Here is a 22,219-nt window from a genome sequence, read left to right as displayed (position 1 = left end):
GCTGAAACCACTGAATACCAGTTTGTCAAGCTATGAGACCTCCTAGACCAGTTGTAAACCAGCTTGGCAATGCTGGGAGCAAAGATAACAACTTAAATGAGCCATAAACCATCAACCCTGCTGAAAGCAACAACTTTTTGATGCTTGATAGTTTATGGCTGGTTATTGCCAAGCTGGTTTACAACTGGTCTAGGAGGTCTCATAGCTTGACAAACTGGTATTCTGTGGTTTCAGCTGGTCTCCCAGCCTGACCAGTAAAGAAGTGCCCAAACCTGCTCTCAAACCATCAAACAGACCAGCCATTGGTTTATAGCTAAGGCCAGCAAACCACCTTGGTCTGGGTTAAGCCGCTTTAGCCAATCTACCAATCTGGGAAATCTAGAGTTCAGAAAGCTTTGCTGGTTAGCCAGCTGGTCTTCCCCTTAATCAGCTAGAAAGTGCACAAACCCCCTTTAAAATCATCCAAACAGACCTCCCTAACAATGTTTGCCAGGTTGGGAAACCTTGGCGGTCTATGCTGATTTCAGCAGGGTAAATTGTCTTAGCTCATTTATGCTGGTTATCTGGTCTCCTCGCATAGCAAAGCTGGTTTTAAGATGGTCTGGCTGGTTGGCCATCTGGTCTCCCAACCTGTCCAGCTAAGTGTAAGAAACCGTTCTAAAACCATCAAAGCAGACCAGCCTGACCAGTGGAAATCAGATTGGTGGCCAGCTAGACAAGCAAACCACATTGGTCTGATATAAGATGTTTTAGCTGATCTCTCAGTCTGGACAAACTGGTGTTCAGCTTGTTTAGCTAGTTGGTCAACTGGTCTCACAGCCTGACCAGCTGACATGTGCCTAAAATCCTACTAAAACCATCAAAGCAGACCAGCCTGACCAGTGGAAAACCACTTTGAGGCCAGCTAAAACCAGCAAATCACATTAGGGCTTGTATAATTTATTTATATGCAACGAGTCGCGCGAGGTACATGAATGTGAATTGGACTGTTTCATGGAATGTCAGACTTGCGTCATGTGATCGCTCAGACAAACCTAACACACAAGAAGCTCTTTTGAGTAGCATCAACCCAGCAATCAAAAGCCTCCATTGTCAACACATTAACCAATACTGGCCGAAGCTAACGTCAGCACAGCAAAACTTCAGAGTATCACCCCAGGGGTCACAGCAGAGCAAACGGATGAACGGACAGATAGAGGATAAAGTATTTTCTTTCATCCAACTGTTTTTGGGGCAGATGCATTCAAAAGTGTGCAGTTGATAGTCAAGAGTGTAAGTGTGTGTAGATCTGTATTCCCACGAGTGCAGCCTGCACACATAAATTTAACATGTGCTTGGAGTCAGCAACAACAGAATGGAAGATTGATAGGAGGGTGCGAAGAAAAATGGAGGATGGACTGATAGACGGGAGAACAAAGGGCAAGATTTCATCTGAGATTGGCAGAGGGGAGGAATAGAGATGGACTTGTGAGATACTGACAAAGAACACATTTAAAAAAAAAGAGAAAAAAGAGAGATCCATAGAATAGAGAAAGAAAACCTGGTAGCAGTTTACTCAACTTATATAGCCACCTTTTTTAAAGACCATTTATTTAAAGCAGTTTTCTTTCCCATATTAACGTACCTCTGATCGACAAAGGAAACTGGGGCTGGACATACTGTATCAAAGGGATCGGATATTAAAAATAGCCAATTTGTTTACATTATGGCCATGAACCATGATTTGCTACTTTTCATTGCTCGTCAGTGGCTGGTGTTATTAGAGGGAGGGACTTCTCACTATATAGAGCTTTTAATTGGACAACAAATTGTACGCTCCTAAGGAGGAGGTGATTTCAGCAACATTTTGTGGTCTGTTTTCCAAGAAGAGAAATTCACATCCCTACTATATATCATACCAAAGGCAATATGTCAAATGAGTAGTTTGTCTGAATCCTCAGTATTCATTAAACAGTAGACAAGAAATACCTTACGTCTGGCAAAATTCTGAAGTGTGCATCCACTGGACACTGTACTCTCTCATAATGCTTTTACATTCAAAAAGGTGGAGAACTGTGAGTCGGGTGGTGCTTTTCAATTGTAAATGCTAGAAGTACCGAGAAAGTTGTTCTTTGTGGTTAAATTGGACTTAAGAGTAAATGGTAGCTTTTACTACATCATACATTCCAGGTAGGACACAATACCCAGCAGGCCTTAACAACAAGGATTTTTTCTACTGGGCCGGCCATTAGTTCAACAGGCCAACCATTTTACTGGGCCCCTGCACAAAAACAAAAATGTATGCGTGTCAGAATTATATATATTTTTTTCAATTTAATGTTTTCTGTAACATTACCTTGGTGACATATTTAAAACATCAGACTACACAACAGCAGGTATCCGGTTGTCAATAGAGACTTCTCCTAGCAACTAAATTGATAAAAGATTTTGCAATGCTAGCATTTGTTCTACAGGTGTACGACTTTTAAAAGAAAGTATAATTCACCATGTTTTGAACACTTGTCATTGCAAACATTTGCTAAACAAGTTTTATTATCATTTATTGTAATTTAATATAATTTAAGAACTTTGATAACCAAATACTTCATGCAAGTTCAGGAACGCAAATGTGTCAGCACTCAGTTCATAACCTAATGCAAGTACACACTGCATTCTCTGTGTCGCCACAAGGGGTGCTAGAGCGGATTTTCTGTTTTCAGTCAACAACTGTTATGGCAGAGCAGCAATTTGAGGAGAGTCTTGACAAACAAATTAGATTATGCAAACATATTTACGACCCTTGTCCCCTCTCCATTTGAAAAAAAAACATTGATTGAAAATGCTTGGCAAGATATTGCAGCTTCCCTAAATTCTGATAACACTGTAAAGAAAAAATGGATACAACTACAGGACCAATATGTCCGAGCCAGGAAGAATTGGAAAGGAGAATGTAGCGGCGATGCCGCAACTAGCTATGGATAGATAACCAGTCATTTTGGACATGTTTTTTTTACTTCAACACCGGACCGCAGAGAAATTTTCGTGATTTGGTTTTGTGGCACCTAAAAAAAAAAACTATCTCCCCCTTGTGGTGTGAGGGTTGCAACCGTCAGAGCAATGCAAGAGCGCACGTAAAGTATGTACAACGGGACCACGCGTAGGCCATGCGTTGACCAAGCGCTCGCATCTGCGTTCATGTACTTGCGTTTATTTCAAAACAAAAATGTAAGCAGCCAATAAGTGCCCAACATGGATGGGAACTCCTTCAATAGTGTTTAAAAAGCATTCCAGGGTGATACCTCAAAAAGTTGGTTGAGAAAATGTCAAGAGTACATGTCTGCAAATTTTAGTCAAACGGTGACTACTTTAAAGATGATAAAATATAACACAGTTTTGATTTATTTTGGATTTAGTTCATAATTCCCATAGTTCAATTTACGTTATTCCTTGGCTTTGATGACTTTACTATTATTGCAAAATATGAGAAAAAAAATTATAATAAAGAATGAGTGTTTCAAAACTTTTGACCGAAAGTGTATTTGACTGCAAACACACACACACACACTTTTCATGAGGTTACAAAAACTTAGCAGTGACGCATGAAGCGCAAGGAACACAAGCAAGCACTAGTGATGCACAGCTAGCCAAATGCCTCAGATTATTGCTCATCTACAAGGGTAAGAACACTAAATTAAAGAATAAAACCTCCCTTCTGCCTTTTATTTAAAGTTTCTCTCAACAGTTATTTTTAAACGTCTGATGTAAAACTTCTGATGCAGGCTGTTTCATCGTGTTCAATCTCTATGAGTTTGTGTCCACACACACACACACACACACACACACACACACACACACACACACACACACACACCCCTTTGTCTTTTATCCAGTCATTTTCAGTATCACAGAGAAATTGACTTCAAGAAAGACAGACGTATGAAGGCTGTCCTCCTACACACAGGAATCCATATGAACGTACACACACAAATGCGCACACGTGCGGAGAGACCTGTTTAACAACAGGCCTCATTATCCCGCTGTGACAGCCATTTCAGAAGCTGCGCCTCCATGTGGAAAATCAGCGGTCCGTGAGAAGCGGCGTATTCTTGCAGTGGGTAGTTCTCTGAGCATGCTAACACACACTAGCACACACACACACTACAATACAAGTACACACTTGACAGCAGCTGTTTTCTGTTCAGGGTTTAGCAACACTGGAAGCATTCCTTTGTGGGTTATGTTGGCAAACTATGGAGTACAAGCAAACAAAAGTGGGCAGAGATGCGCACAAGAACACACACACACACACACACATATTGTCAATACACTATCCTCCAATAATGTTCAATTTCCCTCACGTACCATCATACATGGTATGCCCTTATAATTGTCATTGTGAGGTTTGCATCAGATGTGATACACACACGCGCACACACACACACACACACACACACACAATTAAACTGGGATTACCAGCTAAAGCTCCTGGATACAACACACATTTAATTAACATTCACACAATAGCTAGCACAAATAACACTGCACCTGTGATAGAAGCTGCAGTCTCACCAAAATCTGTCAATTCAGGCTTTATCACACACAGAGCTATTTTTTTTTATATAATTCATGTATATAAAGGTTATTCTGACAACTTATAAAAGATACGTTGGTACGTAAGGGATAATGTACAGTCAGCCGGTAATCGTCGCAAAATAGGCCCCAGCGTGAAGCAGTTTATCTTGTTAATACATGGCTGCTTACTAAATACACAAATACATGGACATGATGGACAATAGACATGGACAATATTGACTTGTAATCTTTTTATTATGCAAGAAGAAAAAGACTGAAGTGATTCGAAAGACATAGAACTAGCACAGCTACTGCATGTAGTAAATAGTGTTTATTCTTGTAACAAAAAATATTTGACTGCAGAATGCAGAATTGTGTAATTAAAAAATAATATATTTTTTTTCATTCTAAATACACATTTTAGAATGTGCTGAAATTTGCCTCTAAATAAAGACACCATTGCTTTAATGCTCATTAAAATGACTGAATAGTTTTCACATTTTAAGGTATTAATTATTTAACTGTGAGAAAATGCATATAGTTTATAATGCTTTTATAGTTAATAAAAAGTTTACATTATTTGAATTATTGTATTCAGTTATTTGAATTGAGTTAAATCCTTGTTAGTAATATTGATCAGCTAGACACCCACTAAAGAGTCTGAGTAAAGACTTAATAGGAGATAAAGATGCAAACAATTTACCTCAAAAGTGGGTAGAAATAAAGACTGAGAGAGTGGACAAGAACAGATAAACAGAGCGCAGCCTTCCACTAGCTGCTAAAACCACACAATCTACTCTGCCAGCTATGCTGAAAACACAGCCTTTTATGCCCTGCCTGCTCATCAGCACAGCTGCTGACAGTGAGTAGTGGATCAGCTTGATTAGGGCAGAAAGGGGTGTGTCAAGAGTATCAGAAGGTTGATCAGGTCTCCAACCACTCACACTCAGCATCAACAGCCAAACCAATCAAAATACCAAGTGATCTCATAATAATTATACAGTTATTTTATGTAACAGACAGCCAAAAATACCACAATATCAGTTTACTTCCAGTCAACACAGCACGGTTATCCTATACATGCAGCCATCTCCTTTTTAGATGGACATGCGGTTGTCATTCACACAAACAGCAACACAAACAGTGTTTTCAAGCATATGATATGTTTGTTTTCTGAAACAGACAGCCAAACTATATCTGTAAAACATTTTCCACCCTCATTCTGACCCTCTGCCAGAAACGGTTGTTTGTGGTGCTGCTTCTCCTTTAAGACATGTCAGTAGACTGTTATGATTGGCTCTTTGAACAAGAGAGTATGACTGGCTGACCAGCTCTCTTCATGCCCTCTCGCTGTTCACCGCTTCATGCCATGACCCCTTTAAAATTTGCATAGGATCTAGAGTTTCTTTTTTTTGTAGGGTCTAAATTCCCCTGCAGTTCGACCCAGAGTGAATTATTTTTGCATGCGACACTGTACAGCCTCTAGAGGAGGGCTGAGAGTAGACAAATAATTTGTTAAATTCCATTCAACTCATTGAGAAGTGTATGCTGTTGGATATACTGCGCATTTCAGTGGCTTTCTCCCTGTTGGCGACACCGTTGAGGACATTGCCCAGCAGTTCTCAGTGGTGAAAAAGCAGACGGAGGCCATTCAGCATATCCTACCCCGGCACGGTTCAAGGTCCCGCATCCAGTCTGCTTGCCATCGAGGGTGTCCCCCTCGCGCAGCAACTCAGGCAGCTCCGCCACAACCCGAGCCAACCGATTGGCCCTGGCACAGAGCCCTCCGCAGGAAGCTGACGCCCCCCCACCTCACGGTTGTCACAACAGCTGGATACCGAACCGCAGGTCTCTACGAACGCAGGCCCCCCGCCTTCACACGCCTGGCCATAGCACACTCACACCCACGGTCAGGCAGTTGTGACGAGTGACGAGGTAAGTGCTTCAAAGTTTCCCTCAGCTCAGGACGTGAGGATCCTTGACGTGGTGTCTTCTGCTCTGCTCCACCGCTCCGCCCCACCCGCAGGTACATCAGACGAGATTGTCCCTTTGATGACCCTCGCCTGGAGCTTGGAGGTCTGGCTAGTGCTCTCTAACGTGTCGTTATGACTGGCCAGGACCATCTGTCTCAGCTATGCGATTCAGTTTGCCAGGCGCCCGTCTGGGTTCAGCTGTGTCCACTTCACCTCGGTGAAGGACGAGAATGCCGCCGCAGTGCTTGCGGAGATTGCGACCCTTCTGCAGAATGGCGCGATAGAGCCTGTCCCTCCAGCTGAGATTAAGAAAGAGTTCTACAGCCCTTACTTCATCGTGCCAAAGAAAGGTGGTGGGTTGTGGTCATTCTTGGACTTGCAAATTCTAAACCTGGCCTTGCACAGACTCCTGTTCAAGATGCTGATGCAGAAATGCATTTTGGAATCCGTCCGGCATCAAGATTGGTTCACAGCGGTAAACCTGAAGGACGCGTACTTTCAAGTCTCAGTTTTACCTCGGCACAGGCCCTTTCTGCGGTTCGCCTTCGATGGCCGGGCATACCAGCACAAGTTCCTACCCTTCGGTCTGTCCATGTGACCTCCCTTCTTCACAAAAGTTGCGGAGGCAGCCCTTGCTCTGTTAAGGGAAGTGGGCATTCACACTCAATTATCTAGATGATTGGCTAATTCAAGCTCACTCTCAAGATCTGTTGTGTGCGCACAGGGACCTGGTGCTCGAGCACCTCAACCGGTTGGGGCTTCAGGTCAACTGGGAAAAGAGCAAGCTCTCCCCGGTTCAGAGCATCTCTTTTCTCAAGATGGAGTAAGACTCAGTCTCTATGACAGCACGCCTCACGAGCAAGTACACACAGTCGGTGCTGAACTGCCTGAAGTCGTTCAGGTGAAGAACGGTGGTCCCACTGAAATAGTTTCTGAGGCTCCTGGGGCATATGGCATCCTCGGCAGTGGTCATGCTGCTCGGGTTGATGCATATGAGACTGCTCCAGCACTGGCTTCAGACTCAAGTACAGAGATGGGCATGGCAGCGTAGTACACACTGCATGGCCATTACTCCGATTTGCCGCAAATTGCCGCACAGTGTTGACTGGGAGTAAACTGATATCGTGGTACTTCAGTGAAAATTGTTACATAAAATAAAAAGACCGTTTGAGTAGCTGTTTGTGTGATGAATGACAATCGCGTATCCACTAATGTAAACAAAAATGGCTGCACATTGGACATCGGTTTGATGTGTTGACTGTGCTTATATGAGCTTAAAACCTTTTATCGTGGTACTTTGGTGACCATTTGGATGTATGAGTATAAAATAAACATATCATGTGCTTGAAACGACTGTATGATTCAATATTTGTGCTAATATGAATGACAGGTGCTTTGTGACAGGGCGGAGAGTGGGGCTGGGTCGTGACTTTACACACCCGGTACCTTATCAGGCTAATCAAGCCTCCGAGAGGGATAAAGGCCGACTGCGGACGGTGGTGCGACAGAGAGAGCATGTTTACGAGCAGCTGTCCATCCTATGTGTGTGTTTGTGTCTTTTGGTTTCCGTTTTACATTAAAATATAATTAATATTGTCAAGCCGGTTCTCGCCTCCTCCTTTTCATTGTTCCCTTTACACGCTTGTTCAGTGCAACTGTGTGTCGTGCGAAAGCTGATTTGAATCTGGAAGCTTGTAACATAATTCCCTGTTTGCAGAAACACATGTGTGACGCTAATCTGGGGGTCCGTGTGAAGTATGTATGAAAGGGTTAAAGATTCAATCTTTCAATTTATTCACACAATTTTTCTCACAGCTGATGTATCTCACAGCAATCATAAAATCTTGTATGGTGGCTACCAGCGACAGTGTAAGCATCTGTTATTCATGTTAACCTTTAACCAACAACCTACAGATAAAACTAAGTTTCAAATCAGTTTAATAAAATATATATTTCATGGTGTTTCTTTAACTTCCTATTGGTTGCTTTTTATTAAACCTGAAGGACGCGTACTTTCAAGTCTCAGTTTTACCTCGGCACAGGCCCTTTCTGCGGTTCGCCTTCAATGGCCGGGCATACCAGTACAAGTTCCTCCCCTTCGGTCTGTCCATGTGACCTCCCTTCTTCACAAAAGTTGAGGAGGCAGCCCTTGCTCCGTTAAGGGAAGTGGGCATTCACACTCAATCTTATCTAGATGATTGGCTAATTCAAGCTCACTCTCAAGATCTGTTGTGTGCGCACAGGGACCTGGTGCTCGAGCACCTCAACCGGTTGGGGCTTCAGGTCAACTGGGAAAAGAGCAAGCTCTCCCCGGTTCAGAGCATCTCTTTTCTCAAGATGGAGTAAGACTCAGTCTCTATGACAGCACGCCTCACGAGCAAGTACACACAGTCGGTGCTGAACTGTCTGAAGTCGTTCAGGTGAAGAACGGTGGTCCCACTGAAATAGTTTCTGAGGCTCCTGGGGCATATGGCATCCTCGGCAGTGGTCATGCTGCTCGGGTTGATGCATATGAGACTGCTCCAGCACTGGCTTCAGACTCAAGTACAGAGATGGGCATGGCAGCGTAGTACACACTGCATGGCCATTACTCCGATTTGCCGCAAATTGCCGCACAGTGTTGACTGGGAGTAAACTGATATCGTGGTACTTCAGTGAAAATTGTTACATAAAATAAAAAGACCGTTTGAGTAGCTGTTTGTGTGATGAATGACAATCGCGTATCCACTAATGTAAACAAAAATGGCTGCACATTGGACATCGGTTTGATGTGTTGACTGTGCTTATATGAGCTTAAAACCTTTTATCGTGGTACTTTGGTGACCATTTGGATGTATGAGTATAAAATAAACATATCATGTGCTTGAAACGACTGTATGATTCAATATTTGTGCTAATATGAATGACAGGTGCTTTGTGACAGGGCGGAGAGCGGGGCTGGGTCGTGACTTTACACACCCGGTACCTTATCAGGCTAATCAAGCCTCCGAGAGGGATAAAGGCCGACTGCGGACGGTGGTGCGACAGAGAGAGCATGTTTACGAGCAGCTGTCCATCCTATGTGTGTGTTTGTGTCTTTTGGTTTCCGTTTTACATTAAAATATAATTAATATTGTCAAGCCGGTTCTCGCCTCCTCCTTTTCATTGTTCCCTTTACATGCTTGTTCAGTGCAACTGTGTGTCGTGCGAAAGCTGATTTGAATCTGGAAGCTTGTAACATAATTCCCTGTTTGCAGAAACACATGTGTGACGCTAATCTGGGGGTCCGTGTGAAGTATGTATGAAAGGGTTAAAGATTAAATCTTTCAATTTATTCACACAATTTTTCTCACAGCTGATGTATCTCACAGCAATCATAAAATCTTGTATGGTGGCTACCAGTGACAGTGTAAGCATCTGTTATTCATGTTAACCTTTATCCAATAACCTACAGATAAAACTAAGTTTCAAATCAGTTTAATAAAATATATATTTCATGGTGTTTCTTTAACTTCCTATTGGTTGCTTTTTATTAAACCTGAAGGCCGCGTACTTTCAAGTCTCAGTTTTACCTCGGCACAGGCCCTTTCTGCGGTTCGCCTTCAATGGCCAGGCATACCAGTACAAGTTCCTCCCCTTCGGTCTGTCCATGTGACCTCCCTTCTTCACAAAAGTTGCGGAGGCAGCCCTTGCTCCGTTAAGGGAAGTGGGCATTCACACTCAATTATCTAGATGATTGGCTAATTCAAGCTCACTCTCAAGATCTGTTGTGTGCGCACAGGGACCTGGTGCTCGAGCACCTCAACCGGTTGGGGCTTCAGGTCAACTGGGAAAAGAGCAAGCTCTCCCCGGTTCAGAGCATCCCTTTTCTCAAGATGGAGTAAGACTCAGTCTCTATGACAGCACGCCTCACGAGCAAGTACACACAGTCGGTGCTGAACTGCCTGAAGTCGTTCAGGTGAAGAACGGTGGTCCCACTGAAATAGTTTCTGAGGCTCCTGGGGTATATGGCATCCTCGGCAGTGGTCATGCTGCTCGGGTTGATGCATATGAGACTGCTCCAGCACTGGCTTCAGACTCAAGTACAGAGATGGGCATGGCAGCGTAGTACACACTGCATGGCCATTACTCCGATTTGCCGCAAATTGCCGCACAGTGTTGACTGGGAGTAAACTGATATCGTGGTACTTCAGTGAAAATTGTTACATAAAATAAAAAGACCGTTTGAGTAGCTGTTTGTGTGATGAATGACAATCGCGTAACCACTAATGTAAACAAAAATGGCTGCACATTGGACATCGGTTTGATGTGTTGACAGTGCTTATATGAGCTTAAAACCTTTTATCGTGGTACTTTGGTGACCATTTGGATGTATGAGTATAAAATAAACATATCATGTGAAATACGTTATCTTTTTCTTGGACAGAGAGAGAACTTTCTAACTTTATAATTACTCTAGCTTGTCTGTGATTTAATACATTTAGTGTGTTAACATTGCCCCCCATTTCAATTGCCCCGGTCTCCCTTAGTTCCTTGCTAGCTTGACACGGCAAAATGGTTATTAGACAAAACATAAAAATTACATGATGAATAACACAAAAGAGGACCCATAGATCATTTCCACAACCACCCAATACCTGTGGGATTCATTTCAGCAAACTGTACCACATCTGGAAACAATTAGGCCTTACTTCACACTCACAAACACATACATTAATCTAAATTAAGTCATGCTACGTTCACAGTTGACATCTACTGGGCGTAATGTAGGTTGTAGGAAGAGCTTATTGTAGAGTATCAAACAAATGTTATTTCAGTCTCTTAGTTTGAGAGGAGTTGTGCTGTAATGCCCTGAAGCAAAGCACTTAACCGAAGGGTGCTCAGAGGATGCTGGGTCAGAGCGCCCACTTTCCTGATATGTCCTGAGGAGGATTTTGTCAAAACTGCTTGTGGTGCCTGTTTTTAGGTTTAGAGAGGTTTATAAAACAATTACGTCAGCACACATGGGATATGATCATACAGATGACAATCAAGAGGGTTATCTACATCGCACTGAAACATGTGTAAAGAAAATATGGCATAATTATTTGGAATATTGACAGGAAGAATCCTTATTGCTTTTACAAAATTTCAAATAAAGACGCCTACAACTGGCTCAGACCCACTTTATATCAGGTGTCTTTAACTCATGGGGACACTCCTCCGCCCCTGGCAGCAGCCCTACCGCTCCAGGTGGTAGGGGAGACACTTCCCTCCTCCCCTCATGGACAGCGGTCTTCCTTCGACCCCTCCACGTTTCTGGGGGATGACAGGGCTCTCCTCAGCCCCTGGCAGCGGCTCCATTGCTCCAGGTGGTCGGGAAGTCCAGTCCCCACTCGCCTCATGGACGGCGGCCGTTCACCACGTCCGGGTGGTCGGTCTACTCCCTCCCCCGGTGGATGGCAGCAGTGCTCCCCTGGGTGGACGGCAGTGTCGAGGACTCCACGACGGGCGTCCCTCCTCCTTCCCGGGCTTCAGCACCAGTTTAACGTAATTTGATGGAAAGGAGGAGGCGAGAACCAGCTTGACAATATAAATAATAATTTCATTATGAACTGAAGCAAAAGACAAACACACACATGACGGACATGTCCGTAAACGATCTCTCTCTCGTCGCACCACCGTCTGCCATCGACCTTTATCCCTCTTGCAGGCTTAATTAGCCTGATAAGGGACCGGGTGTGTTTAATCACATCCCGGCCCCGCTCTCCGCCCTGCCACAGTAAGATCTTTGTCTCCATGTGCAGTTGCAAACTGTAGTCTGGCTATTTTATGGTGGTTTGGAGCATTGGCTTCTTCCTTGCTGAGCAGCCTTTCAGGTTATGTCGATATAGGACTCGTTTTACTGTGGATATAGATACATGTCTACCTGTTTCATCCAGTATCTTCACAAGGTCCTTTGCTGTTGTTCTGGGATTGATTTGCACTTTTCGCACCAAACTACGTTCATCTCTAGGAGACAGAATGTGTCTCATTCCTGAACAGTATGATGTCTGTGTGGTCCCATGGTGTTTATACTTGTGTACTATTGTTTGTACAGATGAACGTGGTACATTCAGGCATTTGGAAATAACTGGAAATAACTTGTGGAAGTCCAGAATTTGTTTCTGAGGTCTAGGCTGATTTCTTTTGATTTTCCCAAGATTTCAAGCAAAGAGGCACTGAGTTTGAAGGTAGGCATTAAAATACATCCACAGGTACACCTCCAATTCAGTACACCTTATTTCAGAAGCGAATTGTCTAATGCCGAGTTTACACTACATGATTTTAAGCCCGATTTTCGCTCACTGACAGTTTGTGATTGCCGACAAAACCCCGAAATCGTAGGCAAATCAGAGCTCGCTCCCGTGAGCGACGATTGCAATGTATGAATTATAAAAGACGCGATCTGAGAGAATCGCCGACGTGTCACCGATGTCAGTGAGATATTTAAAATGTTAAATATCTGGAGCAATGTGAAATATGTTTTGACTGAGTACAACTGCAGCGTTGACCTTCAGCCAATGAGAGAGCAAGAAACGGGGCACGGGAAGTTTCAATGTGAGTCCTGATGTACCTACAACAGGCTGCGGTATCGAGAAAGTCACATTGGACCGAAGCAATAGAGGAAAAATTAGTGGAACATTGGCAGAAGCACCAGATTTGATGTTTCATCTGAACTGTACCACAACCCGGTGGAAAAGGAGAAGAGTTTGAGAGAAATTGCCAATTCTCTTGGACAGTCAGGTAAGCAAATAGATAGATTTTTCAGGAGGAACTTTTTCATATTGTAACCAATGAAATACATGATGCCTTTAGGCGATTAAAAACATACACATCATATTCCGAGACGCATAACATATGATTATGCATTTGTTTTCGTATCTCGTATCACTTGTTGGGCATGTTGAGAAACGTAATTTGGAGTCCAGGCAGAGCTGACTTTATACAACTGTATAAATATAATATTTATTTATATATTTACTAAGACTAGTAAAATGGATTATAATACCTACCAATACTAATTAATTGTACAATATTAAATTGTACAGTGATCCCTTGTGCTGTGTAAATGATGTGTTTTAATTCTCTATAACATCATGGCGGTCTCTTGTGCAGTGTGAAGGTGCTTTCATTTTTAATAATTTTATAGCAATCTCTTGTTGAGTTGGGTAAATAATTGTATTTAAATTCATTTTTTTATAATGATCGGCCTTCAGTGGAGAAGTAAATCCCACTCACTCTTGAGAGAAGTAAATCTCTCTCACTCCATGTTCCACACGATTGGCTGTTCAACGTCATTCATTCATGTGAACGCGCATATTAACTATTCTTAAACTCAGGATCAAAGCCTGAGTTGACAGGGAAAGCTGATGAGCAGAATCATGGTAGGCCAGCAAATAAGCCTGATTGGATTGGTTTGGTTCTGTCAATTCGAAACAAATCCAGAAACCCTGAGTTTGTTTAACTAGCTTAATGGTATAGGCCTTTAGTGTTATCAAATAGAACTGCAAAAATAATCATATCAAAGGTAATACTCCCGGTCTTCCATGTGCTGTAAAACAAATAGCCCTGCCCGAAACTCACGGCATTGTTCGAGCCAATTTTGCTATGTTGGGCTGGACGGGCCTTTCAAATAAACAGAGGAATGTTTTGAACGCTCCACAGTGTTATACCTTAAGATGAAATCAACCAACAACTTGTAGTTGACTCTGCATATTAATCTGGGATATGTGAAAGAACTTTAACATAAACAAAATTACACACATCGGCTTTAAATGCAGTTAATGTAGATATTAATAGGATACTTCCAGATCAATACAGAATTGTTTCTCAAATTTAGGAGCATTTGGCTTCCCATAACCAATACTATTCCAAAAAAATGGGGCATTGAAGGGGCCAATCAGATTTATCGTGGGGAAATGCCCATCTGGTCCCATTCTTAGCTTTGCCTGAAGGGCTTATTATAAACCTGTAACCAAATATTACAAATATGGTTGAGGGAACCATATGTAATAGACAGGTCAGTCTATTCTGAATATTTGGGGGATAGTCTGCCTTGAAATCTAACGTGGTTGGGGGCCAAGATAAGACTCAGGGCTATCTATATGGATATTCAAACTCCTCAGAGAAGCTAATTGTTAAGAAAAGTAAACATGCTGGCTATCCACTGGAATAGACAGTAATCTTTAGCAAACATCTTTATGTAATTTGTCACAAGAGCCTGAAATCTTCGAACCTCCTGTGTATGCAACTTGGTGCTTAAAAATGCTGAGAACAAAGTCAGCAACTGGAAACTTACTGTTGTTCCATTTCAGCAGGGCTAGAGTAGAGAAAATTCAGCTTTTATTCTACCCCTGAGAAATGGCAGATGCATTGTGGAGACCCAAGCTCTTCTAGGGACTGCGATGGTTCTGGCACTGTTTGTGATTGCAGTTCAGCTCACAGACAACAGATGCTCAAATTAAGACATTTATGAATCATTGAATGCATTTACATTCAACAACATGCTGATGGCTAACAAAACAGATCATTATAAAACTAGAGAACTTTTTTCCGGTATTCACATTAAAATGCAAACAGACATTGGCATAAGACACGTATATATGAAACAAGCTGGCAGAACACTTCTAGTTGTTGAACTGTGAACACCTAGATGTGAAGGTGTGTTTTCTTAAACCATTTAGGATCTTTCCCAGGTAAGAGAACACTTTAATGGGTCATTCACACAGGACGCGTTTCTTAATGTGTTTAGGTTATTTTAATGCAAGTACGCGTGAACAGGGGGCCTGGGTAGCTCAGCAAGTAAAGACGCTGACTACCACTCCTGGAGTTCAAATCCCAGGGCATGTTGAGTGACTCCAGCCAGGTCTCCTAAGCAACCAAATTGGCCCAGTTGCTAGGGAGGGTAGAATCACATGCGGTAACCTCCTCGTGGTCGCTATAATGTGGTTCGCTCTCGGTGGGGTGCATGGCGAATTGTGCGTGGATCATGTGGAGAATAGCGTGGGCCTCCACATGCACTATGTCTCCACGGTAATGCGCTCAATAAGCCACGTGATAAGATGCGCGGATTGACGGTCTCAGACGTGGAGGCAATTGAGATTTGTCCTCCGCCACCCGGATTGAGCAGAGTCACTATGCCACCATGAGGACTTAGAGTGCATTGGGAATTCCAAAAATTGGGGAGAAAATAAATAATAATAATAATAATAATTTAAAAAAACGTGAACGGTCTCCAAGGGATTTACAGTATAAAGTCTCATGTGAGATAGGTGAGAAACAGATAAATATTTAAGTCCTTTTTACCTCAAAATTCTCCTCCCTGCCCAGTAGGTGGCGATATACATAAAGAACGTGAATCGCCTAAAACAAAAGGGAAAAAATGTGAAAGTGAATGTGGAGATTTATTGAAACAAAAAGGACTTTTATTTTTTAGAATGTATTTATTTTGCTGTACATTTACTGATATTGTGTACTGTGTATTTCACACAAGATGCTTACTTAAATAGAGACAAGAGTGATATCAGAGCCGGGAATCTATTTAAATTATTCTGTATGTAAACTATAGAATCAAGGACAGAAACTATTTTTAAAGTGTGTAATATCTGCGTCACTAGCATCACCAAACGAAATGGCAAAAATAAAGATTTACCTTAAAAAACGTGACATTTGGTTCATACATACACAGACTTTCATTTTCAGAAAGGTGATTTTAAGACTCATGGTGTTTTATTCTAAGGAAAACCCCAACCTGAAAACATCTTCCTTTGCACTTAAAGTAATAGGCCATTGATGTCATTAACGTCCGTTTTACAGGGGCCCGGTAAGCTCCCATGCTATAACTTGTAATCTAAACCCATCAGTGGTGTTAAAACGACACTTGGCTTTCAGAGGTGTGCATTCGCAGGGGGCTCTTAAAAGCACTGACATTAAGAAAATGCTGTTGTTAATAGAGATGACCTTAATAGAGATGACCTTTTAAATTTCAGCTGGTTCAAACGCATGTGAGAAAATTTGACGCACAGTGATTATACGCCGTTCAGATGTTTGCAGCGATGCACGTTATGACAGGGTTTTATATTTTGGGTTATTTGTGAAAATGCATATTTCTCATATCTCACTTGTTACATTGTCTGTCATTTATTGTCTTTTGTTCAGTATATTGGTGAACAACAACACCACATTGGTTATGTTTCATAACAATATCGTCTCATTCATATTAAAAGGAATTATTCAGACGTAAAAGTAAATTTTTGTGCATTTAGACACAGAAACGTAGCATATTCATCTATTGCAGCTTCTAAAACGTAAACCCTTCTACGTACTGTATAAGCAACTTGTAATATAAATTAACTAAAACAAATCTATGAATTACATTAATTGAATATTTGCATATAGCCTCCTGAATCCCGAGCACGACTGCTGTGTGCATTTTCCATTTCCCTTTTCGATTTGTAACTAGTAGTTGAACAGTAGAATTGTTTATATGGAAAAGGATTTACTTTTATATGCATTGATATTGTACGTTCTGATGTCTATCCAAATGATAGAATTACACTTTACGTACAAAGACCTACAAACTGTAACAAGATCAGATTGTTCATAAAGGTGTTTCAATTTAAAATGATATTCATGGTTTATACTATGTACTTCCTGAGCAAAATAGAATGATTCTTTGAAGAATGGGGGGTGGAAATCCCTTCCACGAACTGACAGCTGCAGGCATCATTTTGGATTTGGAAAATTGCAGGGTCTGCACTTAAATATCTTGCTACTTGTCACATTTTCTTCCCTATTATCATGGCAATGTCAATGAGAGATCACAAAATCAACAGCCTTATAAATAAATGACTATGATTTTGCTAAATGAAACAATTGCCTGTAATCACTCATGCCAAAATGTATGCGACAATGCTTCAGGGTCAGGAATTATATCTTTCAGATTGGTACATCGGTAAAATAACAAAATCATACAAAATCTCTTGTGTGAAAGGTTTTTTCCAGACCTTAAGTATTAAGGCCCAAGTCTGTATTGATTTCCTGCTTATATTTGCTTAAGAGTAGTATTGTCATTTTCTCAGTACTCTGTCATCCAGAGTGCACACATTTAATGGATAGTGGAAGTATGTGATGCATGCAGATATTCAAAGTTTATTATTGAACAACACCTTAAATAATCCATGTCTATATATAACAAAATTAGCCTCTGGCAATCGAATGGGATGTATCCAAAGGAAATGAGGTGTTAAGTTTAAAGTAACTATCTGAGAAAAGCTATCATGCTTATTTATTTATAATTTTGCTAGACTACAGTGAAGCAATTCACTTGATCTGTATATGTGTGTGTGTGTAAAACAGTATGGATCTGTTGCACTGGATCATAAATACATTTAAGCTCTAAAAAGGTCAAAATATTCATTATTGTGCTGCAAAATCATACAATGTTGGAAATATTGCTGTTAATAAAACTGAAAGGACTTTTAGCTGTAACAAGGGATATTTCTATTGGCTGTATTAGGGCCAGGTTGATAGTTTTAAAGGGGAGTTCAGGTTACCATGATAGCCTACTCAGTGTACACTAAATCTGATTTTAAGAAGATTGTTTTGACCTTTTGCTGGATTCAAAATCAGTAGCATGCCATATTTTGTTGCATGAAATATAACTGCCTTCACGGAGTGCATCAGAAGAAGTTTGTCTTGACTCCCAAGCAGAGATGCTATAATGTGTTAGTCAGCTTGCTGAAGATAATGTCATTTTGGTCAAATACAAACTATTTTCTTTGTGGAAAAAAGCTGTCATAAGTCTTAATGCTGAAGCAGTAGTGTAGTAGTAATTCGAGCAATCATGGAGTGAGAGACAAATGTCTGACTTCAAAGAAACTGCTCTCTGATACTGACTGACTGTGCTGACTCAATGCACGTCAACTCAACTGGCTCATTACACACAGAAATGGTCAAATACATCCTCTTTTCTGTAAAAAAAGACGTCTGAACTAGGGTCCATCTGAGTATTTTGTGGTAGGCGGTGCGCAGGAGTCATTCATTATAGAAACCGTTCTCTCCTCTGCCATGTTGATTATATCTCCTCATACATGGAAACTCCAGTATTAGCTAAGTACCTTGAGTATGTTTTTGATTTTTCCATCTGTTGTGTCCCTCAGCTGTGATAAGCCTTAATGCTGATACTGTTAGTTTACCTGTATTTTCCTGCTCTATTGTTGTAGTTTTAATCCGAGCGATCATGGAGTGGAAGACAATGCCTGTGATTTCAAAGAAACCACTTGCTGACTGACATGCGCTGAATCAATTCACGTCAATCTTTACTGGCTCATAACGCATTCAAATTGTCTTTTGTCGCCACCCGCTGGCTACAAATATAAGCAGAGTGATAGAAAGTGTGAAGCGTTTGAGTGCTGATGGTTTGAAACATCAGCATGGAACATCTCACATCATGGAACATCTCACATCCAATCAGATTCGAGGACCGGAACTAACTGTTCCATATCTATATATATATTTATATATATCAGCAACAACATTAAAACCACCTGCCTAATGTTGTGTAGGCACCCCTCGTGCCACCAAATCAGCTCTGACCCATCGAGGCATGGACTCCACAAGACCACCTGTGGTATCTGGCACCAAGGTGTTAGCAGCAGATCCTTTAAGTCTTGTAAGTTGCAAGGTGGGGACTTCATGGATCAGAGTTGTTGGTCCAGCACATCCCATAGATGCTCAATCGGATTGAGAGCTGAGGAATTTGGAGGCCAATTCAACACCTTCAACTATTCCTGAACAATTTTTGCAGTGTGGCAGGGCACATTATCCTGTTGAAAGAGGCCAGTGCAATTAGGGAATTCTGTTGCCATGAAGGGGTGTACATGGTTTGACACGTATCACCTACCTAAAGATTGTTGCAAAGTAACATCCACATGAATGCCAGGACCCAAGATTTCCCAGTAGAACATTGCCCAGAGCATCACACTGTCTCCACCGACCTTCCTTCTTCCCATTGTGCATCCTGCTGCTATCTCTTCCCCAGGTTAACAATGCACACGCACCCAGGCGTCCACATGAACTAAAATAAAACATGATTCATCAGATCAGGCCACCTCCTTCCATTGCTCCATGGTCCAGTTCTGATAGAGCCCAAAGCCATTTGTTTTGAGAATAATGGCTGGCTGATGAAGTTATTGGCTGGCTAGCCGGCTCAGCCAAAACCTAAATGGCTGCTGCAGCCGCCAAACTTTTCATAGCTGCAAATGGCTGAAGCTGCCACTTCATGTCTACAGATGTCTATGTTATACTGATTTACTAGATCTCAATATTTCCAAGCAATGCATGGCTTACACTATATTTCTACAAAATGCAATACTGTGATGAGAGGGTGACGGCAGAGATCGCGGAGAAGTATGTTGATTAAGAACGCAAACTTTTGTTGAATTTATGAGAAATCTACAGACGCAAACAGACGAAGTGTAGTAAAATAAAGACCTAAATGTGTATTTCGGACTTTTTTCACCACAAGTCTGAAAGAAGACATGTTATTGAAGAGAAATATCCAAAAGTCTCAAAATTGACCAGTAAAAAAAAAACTATGTTTTTGCCTGCCGTGTCTCGCCTGAATATAAACACACACTGTTATCAGTATTATTTTGGACAAAGTTTTGCACATTTCACTTCAATGTACACTGAAGCATGCGTCGTGAATTAGCAATGTGGAAACGGTGGTTTGTTACTGCAGTAATATCACGTTCAGTGCTATAAATCTCTCCGTTCCAGAATATTTGGTTCATAACATCAATCTTTGATTCAGGTGTTTGTGCAACCGTGCCCTGAAGATTTAACAAAAGTCTGGGTAGGCCTAAGTTAAAAAAAAAAGTACGTAGGAATTAGGAAAGTATGTGAGAAGTGAGATCAAAATTATCTTGCTTGCTTCTTTCCGCCATTTCACCTCAGTGCGAGAAAAAAATGCATCGCTTCTTCTGTACGGAAAACGAGCAGTTTTAATTGGTCGTCAATTCACTGTGAGTCTGTGTATCATAGCAACGAGCACAAGACTGTGCTGTTATGAATCCAGTGGGAAAATAGATCTTGTGTGTATGTCTCTATGTGATAGAATTATTATTTGATGCAAATAATTCTAGCCGGCTCAGCCAAACTTTATCAGATGGCGGCTCAATTTGGCTTACGAAATTATTGGCTGGCGGTGGCTGAAATTCTAAATGGCGCAAATGGCGGCACCTGGCGGCGGCTTCGGGGTCTAAGTTCTGACAATCATATGCCCATTATAGGCCCTTTTGGCAGTGGACAGGGGTTAGTATGCGCACACTAACAAGTCTCCGGCTATGCAGCCCCATACGCAGCAAGCTGCGATGCACTGTGTGTTCTGACAACTTTCTATCATGGCCTTCGCTCCTCATGTGCATCAATGAGCCTTGGGCGCTCATGATCCAGTCGCCAGTTCAAAGGTTGTCCTGTATTCAAAACGCAGAAAAGGATAAAAGGATAACGGACCTGGAGCGGAAGGTGGAGGAATTGGAGCAACATTCCAGAATCAACGACCTGGTCATTACTGGACTCAAAATCAATCCCCGGTCTTATGCACGCGCAGTGACCGCTGACAGCGGGGGTGAGCCCGGCGAGATGGAGGTGAGCTCCGCGGAACAACAGGTAGCGGCCTTTCTCGAGTCCAGAGGGATTACGCTGGATGTGGACAACATCGAGGCATGCCATCCCCTCCCCAGGAGGAAAAACAACGACATACCAGCAGTGATATTGAGGTTCGTGAACAGAAAAAAGAAGATCGCATTACTTAAACAAGGAAGGAAACTGAAGGGCACTAATGTATACTTGAATGATCACCTAACAAAGAGGAATGCGGAAATAGCCAGTAAAGCCAGGTACTTGAGGAAGAAAAAGAAAATTCAAAACACCTGTGTTACTAACTGCAAAATATTCATCAAGCTTAACGGAACAGCAGAGGAGGCCAAGGTTTTGGTGATTAGAAGCATGGAGGAGTTGGAGAAATATGTCTGAGAACTGGATTAATGAGGTAAAAAAAAGTGTGTACATTATACAATGTCATCCAATCACATTTCATCTACTTCAAGAGATACTAATGACATAGGGTTACAACAAAGGGTTCTGGACTATGATCACTTGGAACTGAAACCTTTTGATTACACTGAGTACAATGCACAAGACTTGGAAGACGAGCTAGACCCTGATAACAGGTTTTTCTCATCTATCAATATTAATTGCAACTATTTTACTGAAGACGATTATAACAACAGTATCGACTCAGAGGGGAAATTGTCAATTATACACTTTAACTGCAGAAGCATGTATTCAAACTTTAATACTATCAAAGATTATTTACAACAATTTATACATCCATTTAGCATTTTAGCAATGTCCGAAACATGGTTTAATGAGGATAAAGGAATTGATTTTGAATTATAAGGTTATGATCTCAACTACATGAACAGAGCAAATAAAGCAGGTGGGGGAGTTGCTATATATGTCCATAAGAATTTTAAATTTAAAGTAATTGACAAGATGACATTAAAAATAAATGATATATTAGAATGTATTACGATTGAAATTCATAATGAAAAGAAAACAAATATTATTATAAGTTGTATATATAGGTCACCGGGTTCAAGTATGGAGTTATTTATTGACTAGATGGA

The sequence above is a fragment of the Xyrauchen texanus genome, chromosome 45 (genome assembly GCF_025860055.1).
Source record: "Xyrauchen texanus isolate HMW12.3.18 chromosome 45, RBS_HiC_50CHRs, whole genome shotgun sequence".
NCBI classification, from domain to species: Eukaryota; Metazoa; Chordata; class Actinopteri; order Cypriniformes; family Catostomidae; genus Xyrauchen; species Xyrauchen texanus.
The sequence above is the reverse complement of the archived record's forward strand: the minus strand, read 5'-3'. Positions refer to the sequence as shown.